This window comes from Argiope bruennichi, chromosome 1, assembly GCF_947563725.1.
Source record: "Argiope bruennichi chromosome 1, qqArgBrue1.1, whole genome shotgun sequence".
Lineage (NCBI taxonomy): Eukaryota > Metazoa > Arthropoda > Arachnida > Araneae > Araneidae > Argiope > Argiope bruennichi.
The window spans coordinates 120,859,158-120,884,038 of NC_079151.1; the positions used below are offsets into that span (position 1 = coordinate 120,859,158).

Here is a 24,881-nt window from a genome sequence, read left to right on the forward strand (position 1 = left end):
TTAAAACTAGTATGCGACATGCAAGATTAAAAATCATGTAAAAACCCTATAGGACAGAGTAAGATTCTAAATTTGACACGTATTTACCTCTTAGCTAGTAAGTGCTTACTAAGGGAAGGTATTACAAAATTTAAGTAGATTTTTAATTAAAATAACTAATTTTAACGTTTTTATTCAATATAAAGCGTAGCATCACAAAAAAAATCATTTGTACACCACATTAAAGTTTTAAAATATTAGCTTTCCAATGACATCATTTCATTTTCGTATTATTTTTTAAGTTAATTAAACCTCTTGACACTTTTGATTTTTTTAATATAATCAGATAAAATCTTTCTTTCTGGGATTGTACAGAATTATGGCGTCTTTCAATTATTTAATCAGCTTAGAAGTCTTAGAAACGCTAATCCGATTCATGATTAAGCGTTTAAGTGTATTTTCCAACACTACTTTTTATTATTTTGTGCACATGCATTTTGAAACTATATTAAATGTATCTTTTGTATATACGTTTTCATTGTAATAAATATTTTTTTTCTTTTGAAAGACGAAAGATAGACGAAATAATTCGGAAACATTTTATGTTGCAAATTTTACGAATAGAAACTCAATCTCATTTAATTTCTTTTTCAATATTTTATTCTCATCTTTAGTTTTCCGTTACTTTTCATTTTTCTTAGCGTATTTCAAATAACATTTCCTTTATGTAATTACCACTTTTACAAAATATAAAAAAATTCTTTTAATGATTTTTGATAGTTTGAAAATGCCATTTTTATACTGCCCAGAATGATTTCGTATAATGATCTTTACTCCGATACAAGTATAAAAACAGCTTAGGCATGGAGAAAGAACATTTTTTATTAGAAATGCGCTCATTTTGCTGAGATTCAAATCATAATACAATAGTCAGTTCATAATATTAATATTCAAAAATTCACCTTTTCAAATTATACTTTTATTATTATTTTATTTTACTTATGTAAACTTGAATTTACTCATAAGAAAATTTGTTGAGATCAAAGCAATTCCTAGAATTTGAAAGATTCATCAGTCATCGAACGTCAAACATCTTTACTTTGACTGCATGTAACTTTAAAAAGTGGAGATTCTGATACAAACGCAGTCCTTGTCATCTGATCATGGTCCAAAATTACGATATCTGTTCTCAACAGCACTCCTGTAGCTTCTAAAGCATCTATCGAACAAACAATCTTTTAAAATTAAAGTCAATAATATAGGTATTGTTTCTAATTTATAAGTGTTCCTTCCGTAGATTTGATGCGACAGATGTATAACTGGTTCAGGGGTCGTCCTCGTCGTCTGTTCACAGTTCAAAATTATAATGATAATATCATATTTACCCTCATGTATCTTGAAACCGGATAGGGGGGGGGGGGGGAGGTAAGCAATCTTAATTAATGTTCGTAAGTGAAAAAAAAAATTAAGCACACCTTTCTCTTTTGAAGAAATGATTTTTACACAATTTAATAGAATTAAAAATTCAGAGCTAGATTATTAAAACTGAACAGTCGGCAACTGCCTAGATACTTTGGTGGGTCCAAAATTTCAAGTTTCATTTTGAATATTGCCAAGTTATCTGATTGTGTGGTTTTATTTGATTTATTACGGTCATGCACTTAATCACATTCAAATTAAATCCAGTATTATTCAAACTTTAAACATCATTATTAACACTTTTTTTATGTTTTCAAAGTCGAATTTTCTTTTTCTTTCGACAGTTTGATACCTGATTTACCATTTATCTGTCCTGGTAAACTTTGTATCTAAATTTCTAGAATGTGTTTTTAAAAAAATGTATAATTTTTTAAAACAAATTTTAAATTTAAATTTAAATTATTTATTTTTTAATTAATTTTTTCAAAGATATATATATATATATATATATATAATATTATTTGCAAGAAATTGAAACTAATTCTTTTGAAAGCAGGAATTAAATGCTTTGTTATTTCAGTCTATCGTTTTATATGTTACTTAAAAATTAAAATGAATTAAATTAAAATTAACCCATTAAATTCAAATTAATCTGCTAATTCAAAATCAGTTTAATTTTATTAATTAATTGAACATAAAAACAATTAATTAAAACAAAACCAATTAAATTTAATCGATTAAATCAAAATCAATAAAAATCAAACTAATCAATTAAATTCAAATTAATCAATTAAAATCATAACCAATTAAATTCAAATTAATCAATTAAATGAAAATCAATTAAATTCAAATTAATTAAAATCAAAACCAATTAAATTCAAATTAATTAAAATCAAAACCAATTAAATTCAAATTAATTAAAATCGAAACGAATTAAATTCAAATTAATCACTTAAATCATAATCAGCTGAATTAAAATTAGTCAATTAAATCAAAATCAATTAAATTCAAATTAATTCATTTTGCCTTGAATTTAAAAAAAAAATTGAAATTTGGATGAGGAATGAGCGAATTTTTAATTGCCTAAAGATCCGTATGGCTTGGCAAAAATAAATTATATTATTCTCTCTGTTAAGAATTAAAAATTTCCCATTTGCTTCTAATAATGTAAATTGCTCTGCTTAATCCAGCTCGTTCAATTTCAAAACAGGTGAATTCTGCCATCATCCGTTCCAGAATTCTGTTTGATCTCCTTTCCAACAGGTTTCCTTTACCTCCCATCTGTCGTCACTAACGAAATTTGAAACTTCCTCCAATAGTAGCAGTTTCCGCTTTTCCTAGAGATAATCTTCTCACTCGGACAAATAATTCCATTCTGTATCTTTTTAATTCAGAGAATCTATGGAAAATCATAATTTTCCAAGGAGAAGACATTTGTGGAAACCGTTTCCGTCTTTAAACCTTTAATCCCTTTTGAGCTAATTACCCTCCAAACTAATCAGGCCCTTCTGCGAGTGAATTCGCAACGCCTGAAATTTTCTATTAAGAAATCGGAGCCTGTGCTATACGGCGGCGAATAATTAATTAGGGGATAAGTTGATTCTCTAATCAAGAACAGCTGTCTTGTCAAAGCAATCTTTCTCAGATTAGCGAAACTTTATTTGCACTTGGAGAAAAGAGCACTTCTAATTAGTGACAGGGTAATACGATTACCTTTTGCCAAGGAAGGGCCGGGATCGAGTTGCAGGCGGCAGGAAATTGTGTCGATGAATAGGTCCCTTGCAGGTTGGCCCTCCGCTGCCGATTTGTTAACGTCACTTCGCATTTGCAGAGAGGGCTAAAGTGTCACTCTGGCCTCGAAATTATGAAGGGGCGGAAGAGGGGGGGGTGATGAAATTAACAAGAATGAATATCGGTGATTATCTGCTGTATGAGACCATGATTAGTTGAAATAATTAACATTCGTCTAAAGGAAAGCTGAAATGAATCAATGTCGAATTACCTTAAATATTGCGTTCTCTATTTTAACCGAAAAATAATCATTTCTTAAGATGATAACTCTTTATTTATATCATAAAAAATTTCGAAAAATTATTATTAATTATTATTAAAAATTATTGCCTTTTATTTTTTTTAAGCGAGAGAAGATCTGATTGAGATCTTTCAAATTTTTTCATTATATTAATGTCCCACTTAGAAGCAGCTATTGAGTTATTTAAAGATCTCATAATTTTGAGTCGTGGTCAGATGACAAGAACAACATCTGAGATGGCTCTCCCCTCTCCTTCTTTAGTTTATTTATATTAATGTCTCGCTAGGAAAAAACATAAGGATATTTTGGGACAGATCTCGTAATCTCAATCCCTTTCAAAGGGCAAGGTGTGACACTCAAGCTGGCATTCTTTTCTGAAAATTTCATACACCATACCATGAATCCTCTTTCCAAGCTTATGTTGGAAAGGAAATTCATCCTTGAAATCAGAATTAACATGCATTCTTTAATAGTATCGGATTTCAAACGTATTTTTTTTTTTTTTTTTTTGAAACCATGACCATCACCTGACTATCATAGCCATATAATTAAACAGAAAAATGAATAAGTGAAAGAAGGAATAATCAAAGAACAACCTGAATTAGAGTTACTGCTTTAACTTATTAATCTTTCCTCTACCAATATTTGAAATAGCCATTTAGATGCAGAGTCTTCAAATAGATCCAAGTACATTCGAACAAAGCATATTGTTATCTGTATATGATGCTTTTATATAGTGAATTGTAATTCAACGCTTTAATATTAAAAACGCAAATAGCACTATCTCGCAAAAATCACAGAATAAAAGGTAAGTGGATAGATCATTTCCAATCTGATAACGAATATGATTCGAGCACTGAATCGCAGAATTTTAAATATGCAATTAAGTAAAGGTATTAAGAAATTTAAAATGCAATAATCACTTAAAAACACTACAGTAACTCATATGCCCTTATATTATTATAGGATTTAAAATAACAGTAAATGTCCAAAATAAAATGTGTCATTCAATTTGGAAATTACATAAAATCATTGGTCAGAAGTTTAAGCTTTAAATAAAACGAAAGAAAGTTTGGTAATAATGTTTTCTTCATTTAGCTGCTTTTCACTTTTTACAAATATTTAACAATAATAATATGGAACGTGTAAAACATGCACGTAACTGTTAATTATGTTGTCTAAATGAGTTAAAATAAATTATACGAGACTAATGAAAAACATATTTTTATATAATTTTTAAACGCTAGTATGTTCTACTGCAAATACATAAAATAACGCATTAAAATAAATTAACAAAATTTTACTTGATTTCACTCAATTTGATATTAAAAACTCTTTTCAAAGTAGTGATTTATAATAGATGTAAAAGCCTATAGAATCTACAAATGAATGATAAATGACATTCCTTGGAACCTACACTTGGTATGTGGTCTGATTACTAATACGGAGAAATGATGTCGTCACAACAAACCTACGCATTGACTTCTCTCAATATGCGCAGAAATATCACCTCTCTGATGAAAGAGCGTCCATCTGCTCATCTTATAATACGTTTTAATCAGTGCAGTAATCAGTTTACTAGTTTCCATAAGGTTTAATCATCAGCCGAGAGCTTTATTGGCTAACAATACTTCAGAAATTAAGAAATTGGTGGAAGAAAATCTGCGCTCAAATATTTTTACTTTCTTGTATGCCTAGTGCAGAGAAAGTATAGTTGAAAAAAAATTCACTCTAGATTTTAACGAATATCCACGTTTTAGACGTCTCTGAGTGCGAAAAACACATTTTTGGTAAGTGTTCGTCTCTGTCTCGAAGGTAACTCAAAAACGATTTGAGGTAGGCGGATAAAATCTGGTATACAGTCTTTACACCAAATTTGAAGAATGCTATCAAATTTTGAAAAGTATAATAATCGTTAAAAAATTCGAACTCGAGACTTTAACGAATCTCTACTTTTTAGACGTCTCTGAGTTCAAAAATCACATTTTTGGAAAGTGTTCGTCTATCTGTGGCAAAGGTAACTCAAAAACGATTTGAGCTAGACGGATGAAATTTGGTATACAAACTTAACACCAAATTTGTGGATTTCTATCAAATTTTGAACAAAATCTGTTCCGAAGAAGTCTGTCTGTCCAGTTGACCAAAAATACGTTAACATGACAACTACCAAACGAAGATAAACTAGATGGATAAAATTTATCAGAAACATTTAATATCTGTAGTGTGGACAACTATCAAATTTTGAGCCAAACAAAATGAGAGGTTGACCGTCTGTCGGTCTGTCCTTACAGAAACATATAAACGCAAACTGAAAAACAGAATATGTTAAATCTATTAAATTTGATGTGGAATTTTGTGACTACAAGTGTAGCATTTTAGGAAATGTTTTTTTAATCAATTAAGAAAAACGCATTTAAAATATAGATTTGATTTTCGGGTGTTATTAACCGCATGCCAGAGATTAATCGCCACATAACTCGCCAAGGATAGCGCAATAGATTCAGTAAAAATTCTAAATTCTCGGCAAAAAAATAATACTTTGTAACTATCGTACGCCAATGCCATACAGGATTTTCTGACATGACCAGTTTATTAGAGAGTATGTGAGAAAATTTTGGAAAGGCCACTTCCATTGGTTTCCTTTTAGAATAAATCAGGGTAGTATCCCGACTTTCATTACTTTGGAGACTTTTGTTATAATACTAAAGGTATTCTATTTTTAAATAATTTCAAATGCTATATAAATATAAGTTTTTAAACTATTGTGATTTTATATTTTTACACTTAAACTTCCAAAAAAATTCTCAAATATTTCACTTTATTAAAAAAGCATTCATTTTATATATTATCATTTGATTAACGAAGTACAACATTTTGGGCCTTTATGCCAACAAACTCTGTTAAACAGCAATAAAACTCTGACAACTCACTTAACATTGTAGCGGAACGTAACAGTGTTTCCGTGATAATACCGGCTGACCGAGAAGACCTGAACATAATGCAATTTTTTTAAAAGCAATGTTTTGAGGCTTTTTTCAGTTTGGGCTTTCGAGTTACCGCATTCACATGTTTCTGAAAATAAAGACCGACAGACGGTTAATCCCTTGTTGGATCTGGCTCAAAACATAAAAGGTGCCTGCCCAAACGATAGATGTTAATTCTGAGTACAGAATTTTATCTCTCTAGATCGCTTCGTTTTTGAAATTATCGTTATAATTTAACTTCGAAGAGCCGAGCAAACCATATACCAAATTTCAACCGTCTGGCTCAAAGCATTTTTGCCACAGACAGAAGCACATTTTCTAAAAATGTGGTTTTTGAAGACGGGAGGTCTAAACCTGACATTCGTCAAAACTCTCGAGTTCGAGTAAAAACACAAGAAAACATTTCATTGAGTTAATTATCTCTAAAATTGGTGGAGATATTTGGGATAAAAATTATGAACTTTCCATGACTTGAGACAGCGTTCTGCCTAAATTTAAAAATGTAATCCCCCCTCCTTCCGAGCGCGTTTTTCAGACTTTTTTTATTATTATTTTTTTGTTTGTTTACGTTCTTCATTGCTTATATTTCACTTCAATGTTTCTTAATTTGGAAACACTGCATGGTAAAACGAAGAATACATTTTTTTTTTTCAACTTAGGACGAACATTATTTTATGCCGGCGTCCCGGCTAAGTGGTAGCGCGTCTTCCCCGTGATCTAGGCGTTCTGGGTTCGAGTCTTGGTTTGGGCATGGTTGTTCTCTTCCTTGTGTTCTCTCTGTGAGGTGCGTGAATGTCCTGTAAAAAGGTGTTGTGCAAGCAAGTGTGTATGTGGTATCTTCATTTGAGCTAGAAGTTAGACTTCTGTACTCGGGTGCTCAGGGGTCTTTACCCTCAGAAGCTACTGCGCAAAAATTTGGGTTAAAATAGTCACACGACAAAAAAAAGCATTATTTTAAAGAAATTATTGCTATAGAAATCGGTAAGCCAATGGATTTACATTTGAAACGCATCTTTTTGTATTAGTGAAGATTTTTTTTTTCCTCGTCAATGAAAAATTAAGTTATTTTTAATGAATGAAATTAAAAGAACGAGGAAATAAAAATTTTTGCCAAATCATTATTATTCTCGAACCGTCCTCTAACATTCATTCAATTCACAACTCACCCATTTCGCCCTTTTTCTAAAAACGCAACAATTATCTTACCCCGGGCTCAAGCGACATTAAGAATTTTTCTTCTTACCACTTACCCTTTTTCTCTACGAATGATTAAAAAAAAGAAAAGAAAAAGGAAAGGAACCAAAAAAAGAAAAGAAAACGTAGAGATAACAGCAAAGGGAGAAAAAATTCGGAATCTGAATAATTAATAACTAAAGCGCGAAAACTTCAATGAAAAGAATACCGCACCCACACCGATATGACATTGAGCGCATTCCCATAAGGTTCCTTTTTTTTTCAAAAAAAAAAATATTAAAGAGAAGAAGAGAAAAGAAGAAAAAAAAAAAATTGAAAAATGAAAAAAGAGAGGAGAAAACTCCTGCCGGTCGAAATAGTGGCGGTAGTGTTGTTGGAAGATCCCTCCACTGCGCATGCGTCACGACCTGTCCCAGCATTCTCTGTGTTGTGAACGAGAACTCGACCAAACTGTTTCCACCACTTCGGAGAGAACGTACGCTCTCTCCCCTCATCCAACTAGTACAGTGACTCTCTGAAATCACTCTTGGTCGTCCTAGTACGGTTTGCTGTCCTATTGATCGACTAGGTTGCCGCATGTATTCTACCTCGGAATGTTGTTCGAATCGGATACAAGTCCATCAGGGGTTAGCAGTAATTTTGCGATGCAATAATTCATCCGAGCTGGTTGACTCCGTCTGAGCTAAAATATTGGCCGCTAAGCTTTTGTGAGAAAAAAGTAAGCTTTATTTTATTTTATTTCTTTCTTAATATTTCTTTCTCATTCTGACTGGAAAAAAATTATCTAACTTTTTTTGTGATTTTAAAATTATATGTTTCTTTGCTATGTTGATTATTTTTCAGAGATTAAATAAGAACTTGGAATCTAACTTTAGTTATTTTTTCAATATATTTTAAGAAACTTTTGTACGTTTAGTTAAAAACTTTTCGTGGCGAAACAATAGTTTTATTGATGAAAATCGTTAATATTTGATGCGATGAATTGCAAATATTTCGAATAAAATTTTTTAAAATTGTTTCTATGATTGAAAATATATTTTAGACAATTTTTGAGTACTTATATTTACTTTTTATGAGAATATAATGTTTTACTAATTCCGTTAAATATAGAATTAAAAGAATTAATTAAGACATAGACGGAGTTTCGTTCATTTTATCGAAGTATATATACTTTCTTTCTTTTCATTCTTTTTCGATTTTTGTTAACTTCATCAAAGTATAGTTTTATCTTTCTTTCTTTTTATTCTTTTATGTTAGTAAATTTCATTAAAAAAATAAAGAAACATTTTCGTAAAACTTCTAATAGCATTATTTTTCCTATTAATTTTAATTTGTGTTAGTGTTCTATTTTTAATTTGTGTCAGTCAATTAACTTTTTGTACTATCATAATTATCCTGATCCTTAAGTGAATTTTCATTTCATTAATTAATTGTATACTGTTTCTATTCGCCATTGAAACACCTGACAAGAATACATTTTTGAAATCCAAATTTTTAATTAGACTCAGAAATTTCACAGTTTGAAAATGTTTAAAATCTTTGCATAAATGCAGGAATATTTTTTTTAAATTGATGGCTCACATAAAGAAAATTTCTTGCAAAAATAATTATCCCTTAAAATCAAAATCCCGTCATCCTGTATAAGATATTCTTATTCTTTTAAAACTAATTTTAATTTTATATTCCAAACAAAAATATTATGTCCGTTAAAGTTAAGAAAATAAATGGACAATTTCAAACAAGCAAAGTATTTAATTTTTTTTTCTGAAAAATGACTATTTAGATGACAAATTAAATAACAACAATTATTTATATGGATTGTACAACCAGAAATAGGAATTTTAAAATATTTTTTATACTTCAATTTATGAATAAAAATTTGCGATATTTTATGTTTTTAAATTTATCATATCAGTATAATTGGAAATTTAGTACAATGTAAGTATTAGTAAGAACTATCCAAAATAGTTTTTAGTAGTACACAAATAATTACATAATAATTACATTTTTAATAATTTACGACATTCAGTAATATTTTGATTTGTCAAAATTCGAAACAAATGAATTCTGATAAAGTGTACTTTTAATGCACATTTTTGTTAAGTTCTCCGGAATAAAATGACTCCCCTATTCTTGAACAAAATGATGTGCTTTTAAAGTTCAATAATTCTAATTTACATTTAAAAGGTTGAGAGGTTTTTCATAATTATAGAAAAGATATATGTCATTAGGTTATAAAGTTTAAATTTTAATCAGCTTTTTTCATTATATTCTGAAATAATCCAGATCTTGTATCTCCTCTCCTAATAAACCTGTTCAAATTACGATTCTACTACGAAAAAGATAACCGCAAGTTGTCTTTCTTGCGGTTATCCAATTGTGAACAAGAAAACGACTTACGGTAAACTTGACATCCTTTTAAGTTTTTGTTAGTTATAACCTTTCTAGAACTCATTGTCATCTTGAGAAGTTTTACTTTTATTTAGCTTCTACGTTCGTGTTAAAAAGTAATAAAATGTTAGAGTGAATCAAAAATCTTTCTCTAAATTTCGTTCACATCGGGTTTCGTTTTAACCAAAAAGGAATGTTAAGTCAAAATTAAGTGTATGATTAATGGCATTAAAGCGCAATTTGAAAAAAAAAAATTATTATTTTGCGGAGCTTTACATGTCGTGTTAAACTAAACTTTTGTATGTAAGTACATATTTTGAATGTCATTTTCGTTTTTGTACCCAAATTCGTCATATGTTTCATTCTAGTAATTCCTTCATATCACGCAAATACATTTGTTAGATTTTTTTTTTTTTTTCCCCTTGGTAAAGCGTTTGATCTTTTCTATTTTTTTCCGAAAGCAAAATAATAAAGTTGTCAGAATTGTATTATTCCGACCATCAAATAAATTTGTTGGTAGTTGGAAAATTCTTGCACTATGCAATAAGCAAAAAGAGTATATATATTACTAATTCAATGTAATCTCTCCTGTATTATCATCGCTAAATTGAAACGAGCAATTTAGTCGAGGATTAAAATTTGCTTTTTATTTGCAAGACATGATTTGTTTTTTCTTGTTTGATTTTATTAATTAATTTTAAGATTAACTAATAAAATCTTTCATTTAATAAATTTTTGAATGGGAAGCTCATAATAAAATCTTTTTAATTTTATTCTTGTTTTTAATTAATCAATTTGAAATAAAAAAATGAACTCAAAATTAATAATTTTAATTTTTTCTGTAGCAATTTCAAGGTATGTAATTTTCTTTTAAATCATTATTATAATGACGGTTTTTCGCTTACCATCACTTATTTAAAAAAAAAAAAACGGATATTGTGAACTTTATATATTTTAGGGCTAATATGTATTATAAAAATGAGAGTAATTTTATTCAGAATTGAATATAATGAATTACACAGTATGATAATGATTGTCACTCAATTGCCATTTTGTTTGGAAAACGAAATATCATATAGTGTATCTTTAAAGGAAATTAAAACAGGTGTTCTCGATATGTATATTTATTCCTTTTTACATAATATGTAGAGTATCTCTTGTCAACCTTTAGAAATTCCTCTTTAAAGGTAAAAAAAATGGAAGCACAAAAGCATAAAAGTAAAAGAACAATATTAGACGATCAGATATTAAAACAGACAAAGAAAAAATGTGTATTGACGATGTATTAAAATAATATAAAATAAATAATCATAATTTATTGAAAGATTCTCAATTTCACAAAATTTATTAAAAGTATATCACCTTCTTAATTAATATGAAAGTTGGATTCTAAATGTTGAAAGGTTGAAAGCTGTTGACAAAAATTCTGTGTCAACATTCATTTCCAGCAAACGATTTTATAAAGAGATATAATATAAAAATAAAAATACGATATAAAAATGCATAACAATCAGCACTGCTAAACTCTTTTCAAGTTCAAAGTAATTTATTCTTTTAAAGCTCCTACTTTCTAATAATAATCGAAGTAAAATATAAGGCTGTATTATACTTTTAAAAATACTTGTATTTGTATATTAAAATCATCGTTTCTTCAAAGAACTTTCTACATTTTAATCAATGAGCAGTGAAATTTTCAAATCAATATCATTTACTTAGAGATTCAGGCTTTCTGAAAGCTTTCTACGCACCCCATATTATTGATTTCAGTTGAGACAGATATTGAACCCCTTTGAGCCAATAAAGGCTTTAAAGCGTTTCGCTCGTCTTAGACATTCAAAAACAGATAGCTCTTGAAACCGAAATCTTGCCGTTTTCATTTTACTAATAACAGAATTTGGGCAGCGGTTTTCCATAAATTTATACCCCGTTTTCCGTTCTTTCACTTTAACCGTGACAGATGCTCTGTTAAATTGCCATAACTATGCATTTCGCATTACTTAATTGTTTTAATTGCTTTAAAAGCCAACCGGCTTGTTGCCGGGGAAAATTTCAAACAATGGAAAATTGGGCCCGCATCTCATTTTAATTATGGTAATCTCCCAATTGCTCCGCTTTTAGTACTTTCACTTATGGCATCTTGGAAGACGGCCACAGAGGAATTAAATTGCGGAGGGGGCCCTGCTAAATTAATTAATTTTGCTAATCAATTACACTCACTTATTTCACGAATGTTTGGGAGGCAAACTTTACTTTCTTCGTTCTAGTCAAAAGAACGAAACAACAATTGAAATTCCTTCCATTTTGTATTAGTAAATGCCTTGGATTTTGGAATCCACGTAAAAGATTAAAAATTTCTTTCCGATCCAGTTTTGAATGGAACCAAAAAGGATAATTATTTAGTCAATATGTATCATCTTCTAATCTTATTTAATAGGTTTTGAACCGCATCGAGCTCGAGATTTAATTGTCATTCGAATCGTTTCAAAAGATATAATTTTATTCCTCTTTTTGATTTTAAATTTTGTAATAAGCTACATCTCTCTCTGTTTGCCAATTTAAATGCCATTTATTCCCTTTTAAAAGATTTAATGTAATTATTTTCTAGATTTCCGCAATTATGTTTTCGGTTTCTGTAATTATCATCCAGATTGCTTTCACATTTGTTTGTAGAAGTAAAATTTTACCCTTTACGAAATAGCATTCAAATTTTTATATGGAGTAATCATTTGAAAAATACGGCGAAAAGATTTTCTTTAATGTTTTTCGAATTTCTGTGAAGGCTTTCATTGTGAAAGGAACCTTTTAAAAATGAATTAGATGGAAACTTAATCTATTACGAAACATAGCAATATAATTTTATTTAAGACTTGGTTTATTAATAATAATGCAGTATTTAATTGCATTCGTCTATTGAAAAAAAAGTATTTTTCTCATATTAGCTTGGTTTAGAAAGTAAATTCAGAAAAAATGATTTAAAATTTTTTGAATTTTATCTCTTTAGTGTTAAATTACTGTCGCAAAAAATATGCAAAATTAATTGGTAAATCATGATATTATTAAAGTATTCATCATTCATACTTATTGTTTGACTTCGAATAATTTCAGCATCCGATTTAAATTATACTAAATGCAATTAATTCAGAAAATATAATTTTTCAAAAAATAAAATTTTTAATTAGTCCTCCTTTTTATAAACAAGATATTGTAGTTCAAATTTTCTTTATTAATTAAATTTATAATTATAATCTAAACAAAATTTAGTTTTTTAACTAGGAAAAGCAATTATAAGATTCAAATGTTAAGTGTAAATTGAGTGTTTTTCCAATTTATATAACCCCTTATTATTCATTGAAATATTATTTCTGATCTTTAAAAAAAAACTAAATAGCAAAAATACGTTGTTTATTGTTATTACTATTTATATACTTGATTTATTTGAGTTATACTATCTTAAAGCCTTCCCTACTTGACCTCTCGATCTGGAATAATTTATTTGAATACTTACTAAATCTTGATAAATGAAAGAAAAATTTGTATTTCTGGGGATAACATCATAAATTTCAACATCGTCAATACATATACAACACACATCAAAAACGCTGTAGTCTTAGCAGAAACCGTTTTCAATTTTTCAAACGTTACAAAGAAATCTTCAAGGACGAACTTTTTACATCAAGTACTTCTACAAAATGATTAATCACCTTAAAATACTTTACTTCCATCGGTCTCGTAAAAATACTTCAATCCAACAAGCCGCCACCGTCGCATGTAACATCTGATGATACAAAAATACTCGACATACCACCAGAAAGCAGAGCGGTGTCACTTCAAAGTCCCATCCCATCACACTTATTGTCTGACACGAAAGACAATCGACAACCCCCTGACAAATTACCGTCTGCCCCTTCAATAACCAAGCAATCCCCTTACATAAACCATCCACCTTGCCGGGGATCATCCCCTTCAGTTAAGCCCTTTGAATCACCTACGGGAAGTATAAGCATCTGCAAACGGTCAAATCCCTCTGTTAGTGCATACCGCCCACCCCTCACACGAACCACCCTTCTCTTTACTATACAATGAACCACCATTTCCATCGACACTTAACCGTCGTCCATCCCAAATCATTCGTTACTGATGGCTTAAACCGGGAACTTCCTTATTATGCAACGTTGGACACCGACCTCCAGTCTTCCCCCGGTGTCCCAATAGATTGAAGTGTTTAGTGACTCAGAATCCAGAATTTTTGAAGAGGTCCGAGCGGGTCTTCGGTAATTACGACGCGCTGGAATGGGGGTGTAGAATTTTATTGGGAATGGACTCGTGCCTCGAGTTTTGAAGAGGACAGCATGTCAAATATGTGCGTGAGCTTCTGGAATCCCACTCCTGAACGTGCTTGATGGAATGGATAATTGGAGATTTTAGTCATCACTTTGTTTCGATCGCTGGGGACATGGCTTGAAGGACCGGAGAAAAGGACGGACCCCAAGATTAACTTTTTTAAAGAGGGGTTTGCGTAACTAGGGAATGTAGACGCTCATATTTGATTGAAGTTTTGATGAATTTCGTGTGCTAATTTATTGGAATTTAAGTGCTGATATGGAATTTTAGGCACTTGTGCTGGCGTTATTACTTTTGAGTCAGAATAACAAGGGTGCAATTTTGTAATGATTCTTTATGACGAGATTTTTAATATCTTAGAACTATAGACAGTGATGGTTCTAAATTGAAAATAAGGATAAAATTTATTCATATTTAAATTATCGTAGAAGTAACATATATCATCATTAAAATATTCGTAAATATTATTACAGTTAATATTTAAATATTAACAAAATATATTTAAAAGTAATTATTGTAGCTGAACTTAATTTAGTATTTAATGCGCAGTAACAGATACTCTGTGCACAAAAATTCTCAATAGCGATGTTAACCCTTTAAAGGGCCATTTTTTTTCTAGTCATATTATGTTAAAATATTTTCAGGCTTGAAATTAGAATAAGAAAAGGGATTCATTTAGCTTATTAAATAAATTTAATTTGATTAATTAATAATTAAGTAACAAATTTTGTCTGAGATAAGAACTGAAACATCTAAGTTTCTGACTTACTAAAAACATTTGTCAGAACTTATGCCAACCTAGAAAGGGTTAACTTTCATTTAAGCCAAGAAAGGGTTAAATGAACGTTATATAGCTAGTTGTAGCCTTTTATACTATCTAACAGCCCATAGAAATACAGGCGCATGTATTTCTATGGGCTATGGGTTTTCGTATGTGCTCATGTATGTGATCCAAAAAAGAGCAGGTGTTGTATACATCAGTGATTTTCTGCTGATTTCTTTTCAATTATCAGTGTTATACATTATAAATGAATTTTTAAGATATGAGGGGGAGAAGAGAAGTTGTATCCCATGCGAGGTTTATTATTTTAAAAATTCTGAACTTAAAAATTTTCAAAATTTAAAATACGATTTCACAGATTATGTCCTAAGCATTACCGTGTGATATCTCAAAATATATCAGGAAAGAAATCGATTCGTGATTGCGATAATATTCGATGGTTTTTTAGCAGAAAGGAACGGTAGAAAAGAATACATAAAATATATTAAAATTGGTAATACTTATATTGCCTATAGAAAGTCTCATAAAACACTGAGATTAGCAATAAACTTGAACAAACATTTCATTATTGTCTGTTAAGCATGTCTGTAACAAGCATTTCACTGTTATTTGTTATCTGTAATTTCTATATGTTGTATCATCATTATCATCTTTATCTACTTCACGTTTTTGTCTAAAAAGTGCTATACATAAAAAAATAATACATTTTTCTCTAATAAATAAAAAGAATTTACCTATCTTCTTCTGAAGGCAGGTAAAATTCTTAAATGATATTTTTGTATTTTGACCTTTAAAAACGTCTTCAAGTAAAACCATAAAAAAAATGGAGAGAACAATATTTGTTGGAATTAGATATATTTCAATATTTTAGGGAATCTTAATTCGCGTTTTCAATATTTAAACTCTGATATACTCCGATAAGCAAAAAATACAGTAATTTAGAATAACAATATTCTTACATAACTCACGGTTTTAAATTTGTGACACTACTTGTACAAATTCAATCCTTATAATATCTAAAGGATTTTCGACGATTTAACTCATGGGGTATATTTTTGTCGTAACTTCTAGATTCAATATCTCTCAAAATATTTTCTGCTTTTCTTTTTCCGTAGTCCCAAATAACTGTAACAATCTTGCTTTATTTTCATCTGGAAGTTTTATTTTTAAGTATGATATTAGTGCCAGATGAAAAAAACATGTCACAACATGTTGCTTATAGAAATACAGAAGATGATGAATGAGAAGAAATGAAGTTTTGGCAAAGTGTTCAAAGCAGACCTTGTTTTTTAATGTCACAAACTTTGACAATTGCGCTTGTAAACATTTATTTTTCTGTTCTTACAGGATTTAAAAATAAACACACATGGAATTGTTGATCTGTAACTAAACTTTATATTTCCACAACTCTAGACACATCAATTGATAATAGATGGTTTATGACAATTTTATTTTAAAACATGATGAATATAAAAGTTTTGTTTGCATATTTTAATTACGAACTACCAAATTACTTTGCAAAAATAAAACAATAATTTTTTTCCTGTTGAATAAGAAATAAATAAGCAGCTATGTAAAAACGTAATTAGGAATATTAAAAAAGACAAATATGCTTTATATAGCTGATGAGAATTAGCTGGCATTCATTGGTAAAAAACAGTTTCGATTTAATGGATATCTTATCCATTGAGTATTCATAGCGCCATCTGTTGAACTAAAGTTGAAACATCATATCGATTAGGTTTCGATTTTCCACTATCCTTTCAAATACAATCACAAATAATTTTGAACTTTCATTTCGTCAAGAATGTCATTAAAATACATTCCATTCCAAATGCTTACACTAATTTATTAATAACTTCAAAGAAATACATTTTAATTTCTTTTTATTTTATTCGTCTACAACGTTCATTATTACCGTAAGTGAACTTTAATTCATACTTTTTATTTCTGAAGTCTTTTAAATTTAAATTTTTAAAAAACGCAAGCAGTATCGTACTTTTAAGTAAGATAAATAAATAAAGACTGAATAAAAATCAATAAAAGGCAGTATAAATAAATTAAAAGTGCCTGAAATTAAGTTTTAAATTTTAATTCGGCCTCATCTTCTGTTTTTACAATTTATCATTAATGCAAGAATATGCATAAATATTATTATACTATCAGTACACTAGAGCTGTATTTACAACTTTAGTAAACATAAATGCTCACTAAAGGTAATTAATTACTACATATATTTACAATATTTTTATTAGTCCACTAAATGATGACTGCAAATGAATATTGTTCCAAAATTTCTGCATGAGAAATTTAAAAACTTAGAAATATCTAGATTTATATAAATTCAAAATCTATTATCTCAAAACAAACACACACAAAAAATCAATTGAAAGTTTCTTTTTCTTTTTTTTTAATAAATGGAAAAATAATATAATTACCTTACTATAAATTGAATGTAATATCCCCAATGAAATGCATGAAATGATATACACATCCTTTTTTAAATTATTAATTTTTCATCTAAATCTATCTCTGTAGCTACAAAGCCATTATTTTTTTACCTAACCCCTTTTTAATTATAATCATTTTTTAAAATACATTATATTGCATGTTAATTGCTTTAAATATTTAATCTATATAAAGCTATAAAACATTGCTCTTTCAGCTGTTTTTTTTTAGTTTGTACTAAACCTCAAGAGATAATTTATCCCATTCTTATTTAATAAAAAAAATTCATTGAACGTATAAATTTATTCATGGAAAATTAAAAATGTGAAATAAATAAAGACAAAACAAAATAAATTGTGAATATTTCTGCATTGTTGTTGCAGCTTTAATCTCCTGAAACAATACACATTCTAAATTTTATTAACTAATTGTGATGCTAATTGTATTCGAAAAAAGAAAAAAAAAATTCTCACTTCCACCGACTTCGACAATGAATGTGCGATCTATTATCATTTTTTATTGTTTATTTACTTATTTTTTAATTTTATGCAACTAACGAAGGAAATTAGTTTAGTGGTTTCAATAAATTGGGAAACAAAACACATTTTCTGTTTTTAATATTCATAAGTTAGAATCATTATTTTTCACCGGCAGACGATTTTGTTCTACGTCAAACGATACCTGCAGACGCATCCGGTTATGATTAAGCTTCTACCTAATAAATAGAGGGAGGTGAATTCTTATTATTTTTACATCAATATATTTCCTTTTAATTATTTCTCTCCCCCTGCAAAATTGAATTATTTTTCGGTAGTAAATTAAAGTAATTATTAAGCATGTTCGATTTATTTTTTAATCCACTGCTGCGAGAGTATAGTTGGGACGAGAGAAAAAAAAATACTGTTATTTTAAGCTTGGAAACTGTATTCAATTATCGTCTGTAATAGAAATGCGCCCTGTCCAAAACGGGGATCGAGGGAGGGGGGGGAGGACTAGGGACGCTGATCCTCGGCAGGTGTTCCGCGTGAATGGCCTTTGCTGTCACCCAGTGGAGGTAGAAACTAAGACAAGAAAAACAAACGGGGTTTCTATCCCAGAGGGGGATTTTAGAATTAAAACTTTGTAATAATAGCCAGCTGGTTTTCGAAGACGGGCAAATGTTACAGTGTAGTTGAATTACAATTAGACCCTCCGGGTACCTTTGTTCTATGATGTCATGGGGATCAATTTCTTTTATGGAACGATTTCGGCTACAATATCCTACTTTTTGTATAAGACTGCCAAATGGATTTTGATCATATTTGTGAAGGCTACTTTTAAAACTAAATGTATTATTGGTTGATAAAATCCAAACTTGTATAAAAGATTAGAATATATTCAATGCTTCTAATAAACACTCGAATAAAAGACGATTTCTTCCCTCCCTTCTTCATGTTAACGTATAGAATTCAATGTAATATTGTATTAACCCTTATTAATTACATTTTATCTTTTTCAACTTCATTAGGATTATAATTACCAAAATACCGAATATCTAATCAAAGTCAGTCTTTCTAAAACAGGATTTTTTTTCTTTTTTAATTCTTATGAAAAATTGCTTAATGATTGGTAATTTTTTTTTAATTTCATGCATTGAAATGTCGCATTATGTTAACATAAGGAAATTTCACTAATTTATTTTCAAGGAAGATAGTTTTTCCGGGTTATATTTTCAGCTGACGAAATAAAGGTGACAGAATTAATAAGGATGACAATTTTTGAGGTTTTATTTTTAGTCCAACATCCGAGTACAATTTTTTTTTTAAATTAATTATGCATGTGCAGCTTAGAAAACATTTCCATTTGAATTATGAATAATTAATCTACAATTATAAGCATATTAATTACCAAAAAATGTGAAAATAAACCATTAACTATTCATTTAACATCTTGTAGACCATGAGGTCACCGGTGACCGGCAGGGATATATGAATTACATTGTAGGAAATTCACTGCGATAGTCAATGTGTTAATTAATTTTAAAAAATTATTTAAATACGAAATTTTAATATTCCATTTTAAAAATGTGTTATATATTTTTTTAATTAAAATAATTATTTTCTGTTTTATAATCTTGTGTGTGTGAAATTACAATAATTTTTCAACTAACTTCCGTGTGAGCTAACGACTTGGATTGGCGCCATCTGTCGTTAATAAAAGTTTTAAATTGGAAACAAAATTTATATCGAACAGGCAAATAAGGAAACAGACAAGGAAGCGAGCTAATATATCATTGTAATCCATTTCTGAACTACGTTTAAAATTTCAAGTCTAACTCATTGGGAAGTTAATTTAAATTTGATTGCAAAATTTGTACCGAACAGACAAAAAGGCAGAGCAGAAAGTGTGTTAATAATAAAGAGATAATTAATGCATGAAAATTCAAAATCTCATATAAAATACCTTAAAAAATATCATTTGATGCAATATTATTATTTCTTTTTTTTTTTTTTTTTTTGTTACTAGATGTAAAAAAAGTCAATGTTTTTTATAGATCCAGTTTGAATCCAACTTGCATCATTGTTTTTATACTTCAGTTTGCATCCAACTTGCATCATTGTTTTTATACTTCAGTTTGCATCCAACTTGCATCATTGTTTTTATACTTCAGTTTGCATCCAACTTCAGTCCATAAATCTAAAATATAATGCTCCTAATTCCAATTACTCCTAGTGTAGGACTCAATCACAGTTCCCGCCAATGTTGCTGTTGCGTCGGTCCGGTCATTCAGTTTTTTTTGGTTTAAATCCGTGTGCCTTCGGGCGGGTCGGAGAGTTAGATGGTTGACTACTCCTAGTGTATTTCTAATCGTTTTCTTGCAAACTTAAAAAAAATTGGTGAAAAAATGACGCATCTACAGTTCTGGAAGCATTGTGGTTCAAAATAAAAATAATACATTTAGGAAATCAAATAAATATTCACATTAATGTTGAAAAAGTTGGATAGCAGAATTCCTAACAAAATAATTTGTAAGTACAGAAAATCTTGCTTAGAGAAAATTAAAAAATATACAAGCATTAAAACTTTTTCTATTTTTGTAATCTAATCAATAAACGGTCAATATTTTTATAGCCAATATCCAATTCCATGCCATAAACCTCAAAAATAATGTTCCTCTTTTCGAGCGCTCCGAAGATGTTTCTAATCCTTTCTCCAAGTTTCATGAGTTTTATTTTTTTCCCTCTTTCAAAAGTCGCAAGATTAAAGTCTGTAATCTCTTTCCAGTTGCTTAATTATTTTCTTTTTCTGGGAAAAACTCTCCCCCCACTCTTTCCTTGGGGAAATCATTTCCCGGACATCTCCAGAAACCAATGACTTGAACCAATTTCCTATCGGACTTGGTTTCCTAACAACTTTTTAATCCGTATCTTCATTCGACATCACACTCTAATTTCCTGCCAGCATACCACATGGAGAAAAAGAAGGGGGCAGACAAGACAGGACGAAAAAAAAAATGTATTAAAAAAAAGTGGTGGTAACAGAGCTTATAATCATGCCATCCAACGCGATGAAGTTGGAACTTTACTTGCGGTTACGTTCTTAGTCTGGAAGCAAAATTGCCCGGTAAGATAATTGATGGTCATACAACACAATTGAAATGAAATAAAACAAAAACTACTTTCCTTCGCTATATATACGTATCTACTTTCCCCAGTATCTGCGGTTGGTGTAAAATGCATCGTATAAAGCGATAAGAATAATAAAAAAAAGAAAAAGGGAAAGCACTAAACCTTACGAAATTCTTTCGCTTTTTTAGAAGTTCCTTTTCTTTCCTGCTGTCTATATATTTTTTGTCCTTTCCCTTTTTTTACTAGTGACCTGTTTTCTCCGGTACTTTGGGACGGCGGTTTCGTTGTATTTATATATATTTTTTTGGCGTTTTTCTCTTTCACATTTGGCGATTTCTTCTTTATTTACTTGTTTCCTGTAACGTCCTTTTTCCCTGTTTCGGGATCGTTTTGGGAGAAATGTTTTGGTCGAAAATTTTTGCTGTGGATCTTGACTTTGATGGACGACTAGGGGTCCACGGATCATCAGCGAGGAACGTCCAAACGCTGCACTGCAGACGATCAAGATTTTTGTTGCTTGTTTTGTTGCTGCTGTTGTTCTTTATTGTTTGTTTTCGTTTGTTATGTGCCGAATGATGTTGTAATGCAGCCCCCCATTTCTGCCACCAGCAGCTCCTCCATCCCCACCCCTGTGATTTTCACAAAAGAAATATATATAGAAAAAAAAATCTTAGCTCTGATGTACCTAACACACGTGGATGTTCCAGACTGTACAGGAAGAAAGGAGAAAAAAAATTACGTGTTAGAATTGCATGTTCTTGTTCACCTTCGTCTTTCTTTGGGACTTCATCCAAAGTGTAGCCTAAACAGGGTTCGTGAAGAGGGTTTTTTTTTTCACTTTCTTTTTCTAAACAAACTTTTTTTCTGTGTCTGTGCCTTTAGTGGTATTTCCATTCATTCGTTTACAGACTGACTGAGGTATATTTGTTGGAATATCATTATATTCATCGGTTGATCAGTGTTTTAAATGATAAGAAAAAAATTAAATTTATTAAAGGTAATTTATGTTCATACTTTTAATATATTTAGCTACTGTCTATAATTTTTTTCAAGTGTTTCGAAAAGTACTAAAAGTTTTAGAAATGAAAGACAAACGATTATTTCCATAATAATCAATTATCGATAAATTTTAATATTTTTATAGTTTATGAGCTATTTAATTATGTAATATTTTTACAGAAAATTTTCGTGTCTTCAGTCTCCCGAAATTATTGTTATAAAATAAATAATTACAACATGGAATTAATATTCTAGTCATGCTCTTTCAAGCATTATTCATCAAAACATTTAAAATTAGTACATTTCCGAAGATGAAACCTGGAATTGCAATGTGATAATGATTCATTCTTCATGTACTCTAGCTTGAAGATTCGATTCCCAATCAAAGTGAAGTCACTAGATTCTTGTGAGCAACATTATCTTTGATCTCATTATCTATGATCGTTATTATCATTTAGGTTGTATGATCATGCGAGATGTTGGAGATTCCTTGCATCATTATTAAATATTCATGCTATCATCAGAATTATTAGGGGAATAGCTTCCGTTGCCAAAGTGAAACTCATTGACACTGATGGGTGACCCAAACCTCCTAATTTTGACACCAGATGGGTGCCAAACATAGACAAAGATAAAAGCAATGTGCGTTCGAACTAATTATTGATTGTCAGTTTCGGAGAATCGCCGTGTCTTGAGAATGACTTCGTTCAAATTCAAGCTTCATTATTTTATAATGTATAACTTATGCATTAGATTTATTTATGCCATTATTGTACTTGACGATGTACTATAATGCATTTTATTTGGATATGTTTATGTAGAATTAAATGCATCATACATTAACGTATGAAACTCTGAATAATTATCAAATAATCAAATATTTAATAATGTGCTAAATGTTAAATAATGGATTTCAAGAAAATAATGTTCTGGGAAAATAAAATTTTCTTATCTTTCATTGATAGAAATGGGAACACTGATAAAACCCATTGCCTGCTCAAAAAAAATATTCCGAATTCATTGTTGTTAACATTGTTATTGTGAAAACCTTTTAATTCTTTTCCCCTTTTTTATTTTGTGTTAAAGGAAAAGCAAACACGTTACAGAATGATGGGCAAATAAACAATGAAAACTCATTGCTTCTTAAATTTTGATGTAAATTTTAATTATTAAATTCATAAATTCCACGAGTATTTTAATAAATTAAAGCAGTATTAAATAAGCAGTAAAAATTTTTCTCTCTCAAGAATTTTAGCTTCAGTTCACCTCACATGACATACGTCAACTCCATTAGAACAATTTAATTTTGGAATCATTAATTGAAATTTCGAGATAAAATGGTATAACGTCATAGCACAGCGTAGGAACATACGCAATTAGATGTTATGGTCAAATATATATGACAATGATATCCAATTTTTTTCGCGACATTAAATGTAAATTAATTTTATATTTTATTCAACCAACTATCATTTAATTTTTTGCTGTTATAAATGTATTTATAATAATATAAAAATATAAAAAAAATCTATCTAAAGTTCAATTATACTTAAGAAGAAACAATGAATAACTTATGGTAAGCTATTTAAATATTATATTTAAACCCAATTTCAAAGAAATTTTCTTTGCAATTACTTTGAGAAATAGGTCGCGGGATTTTAATATGCTTCGATACCAAACAGAGAAAAACACATAAATATTTCAAATCTTTCAAGAAAACTGAGAGGAACCTCATTATTTGCAAAATTTCCCCTGTCGTTTTCCAAGCATTCTATTTCAAAAATCAATAAATATCATTCCGTCCAATTCTCGAATTCTTAACTGGAAAGATCTTTCATTATTGCTTTATAACGCAAATAATTTACCCTTTCGAGCATCTCGGAGTAGTCTTTGAAGACTTTTCTCATTAAATTTCAAAAATGATCTCAAAAAGTCGCGACTGTTTCTTTTTTTTTTCCCATCGGTGATAATTGGCAACCATTTATCTATCAGCAGCGCTCGGAAAACTCAAAAAGGGGAAGAAAGAATTTTTTTTTCTTTCTTCACTCATAAAAATTTTCCGTCGCAAAAGATAATAAGCAAACCTTAACGAAGTCATCAAGAGTCAGCTACCATCCTCCTTTTTTATTTTTTCGTCTGCTGTCACCCCCTCCACCCCTTCTTCTTTCTGTCTATTCTCTTCGTCCCGGTTCGCCAACAAATCAGATTCCTAAAGCACTCATTAAGCAAAATTTTCTCTCTATATAAACTTTCGTCTCGATAATTTCTATCATCTTTGCATTTTTTCAATTAATCATTAAAACAGACGTTCGAAAGTGGATAAAATGGAGATTAGGCGTGGGTAAAAAGAAAAAAAAAAAAGATTCCTCCGTCGGCATGTGGAAATTTGAAGAGGCTTTGGACTTCCCTGCTCACACCCCTCCTACCCACAATGCCTAAGATCAATGATAATTTATCACTGTCATAAGCAAGCTGTTGTACTACAAGCACTCTTTCACTCTACTGCTTGCGCCAATACTGGCGCGGCGCTAAAAGCATCACAAACAAATTGGCGCGGAATTAGTTGCAGCTTTTTGTTCTGCAGCGTGTCTCTTGTCTTGTATGTCCTCACTCTTTCTGATTGGGTAATTAGGTGATTTGTGCGTCATGGCTAAAATTACAGCGCAACTTTCCATCGTCGATTAATAACACACAGACAATTGCCT

General features: G+C 29.9%; 1 protein-coding gene across 5 annotated transcripts in view; it reads left to right on the top strand.

Moving 5' to 3' along the window:
• LOC129967812 (teneurin-m-like) overlaps nucleotides 1-24,881 on the top strand; it is a 603,259-nt gene that overhangs the window by 449,134 nt on the left and 129,244 nt on the right. Inside the window, exon 1 of one of the 5 annotated variants that reach the window (XM_056081974.1) lies at nucleotides 8,049-8,326. The exons of the other annotated variants lie outside the window; for them this stretch is intronic. The gene's annotated coding sequence lies outside the window, so the exon portion shown is untranslated. Of the gene's footprint in view, nucleotides 1-8,048; nucleotides 8,327-24,881 lie in introns of those variants that run through there. 5 annotated transcript variants of the gene reach the window in all.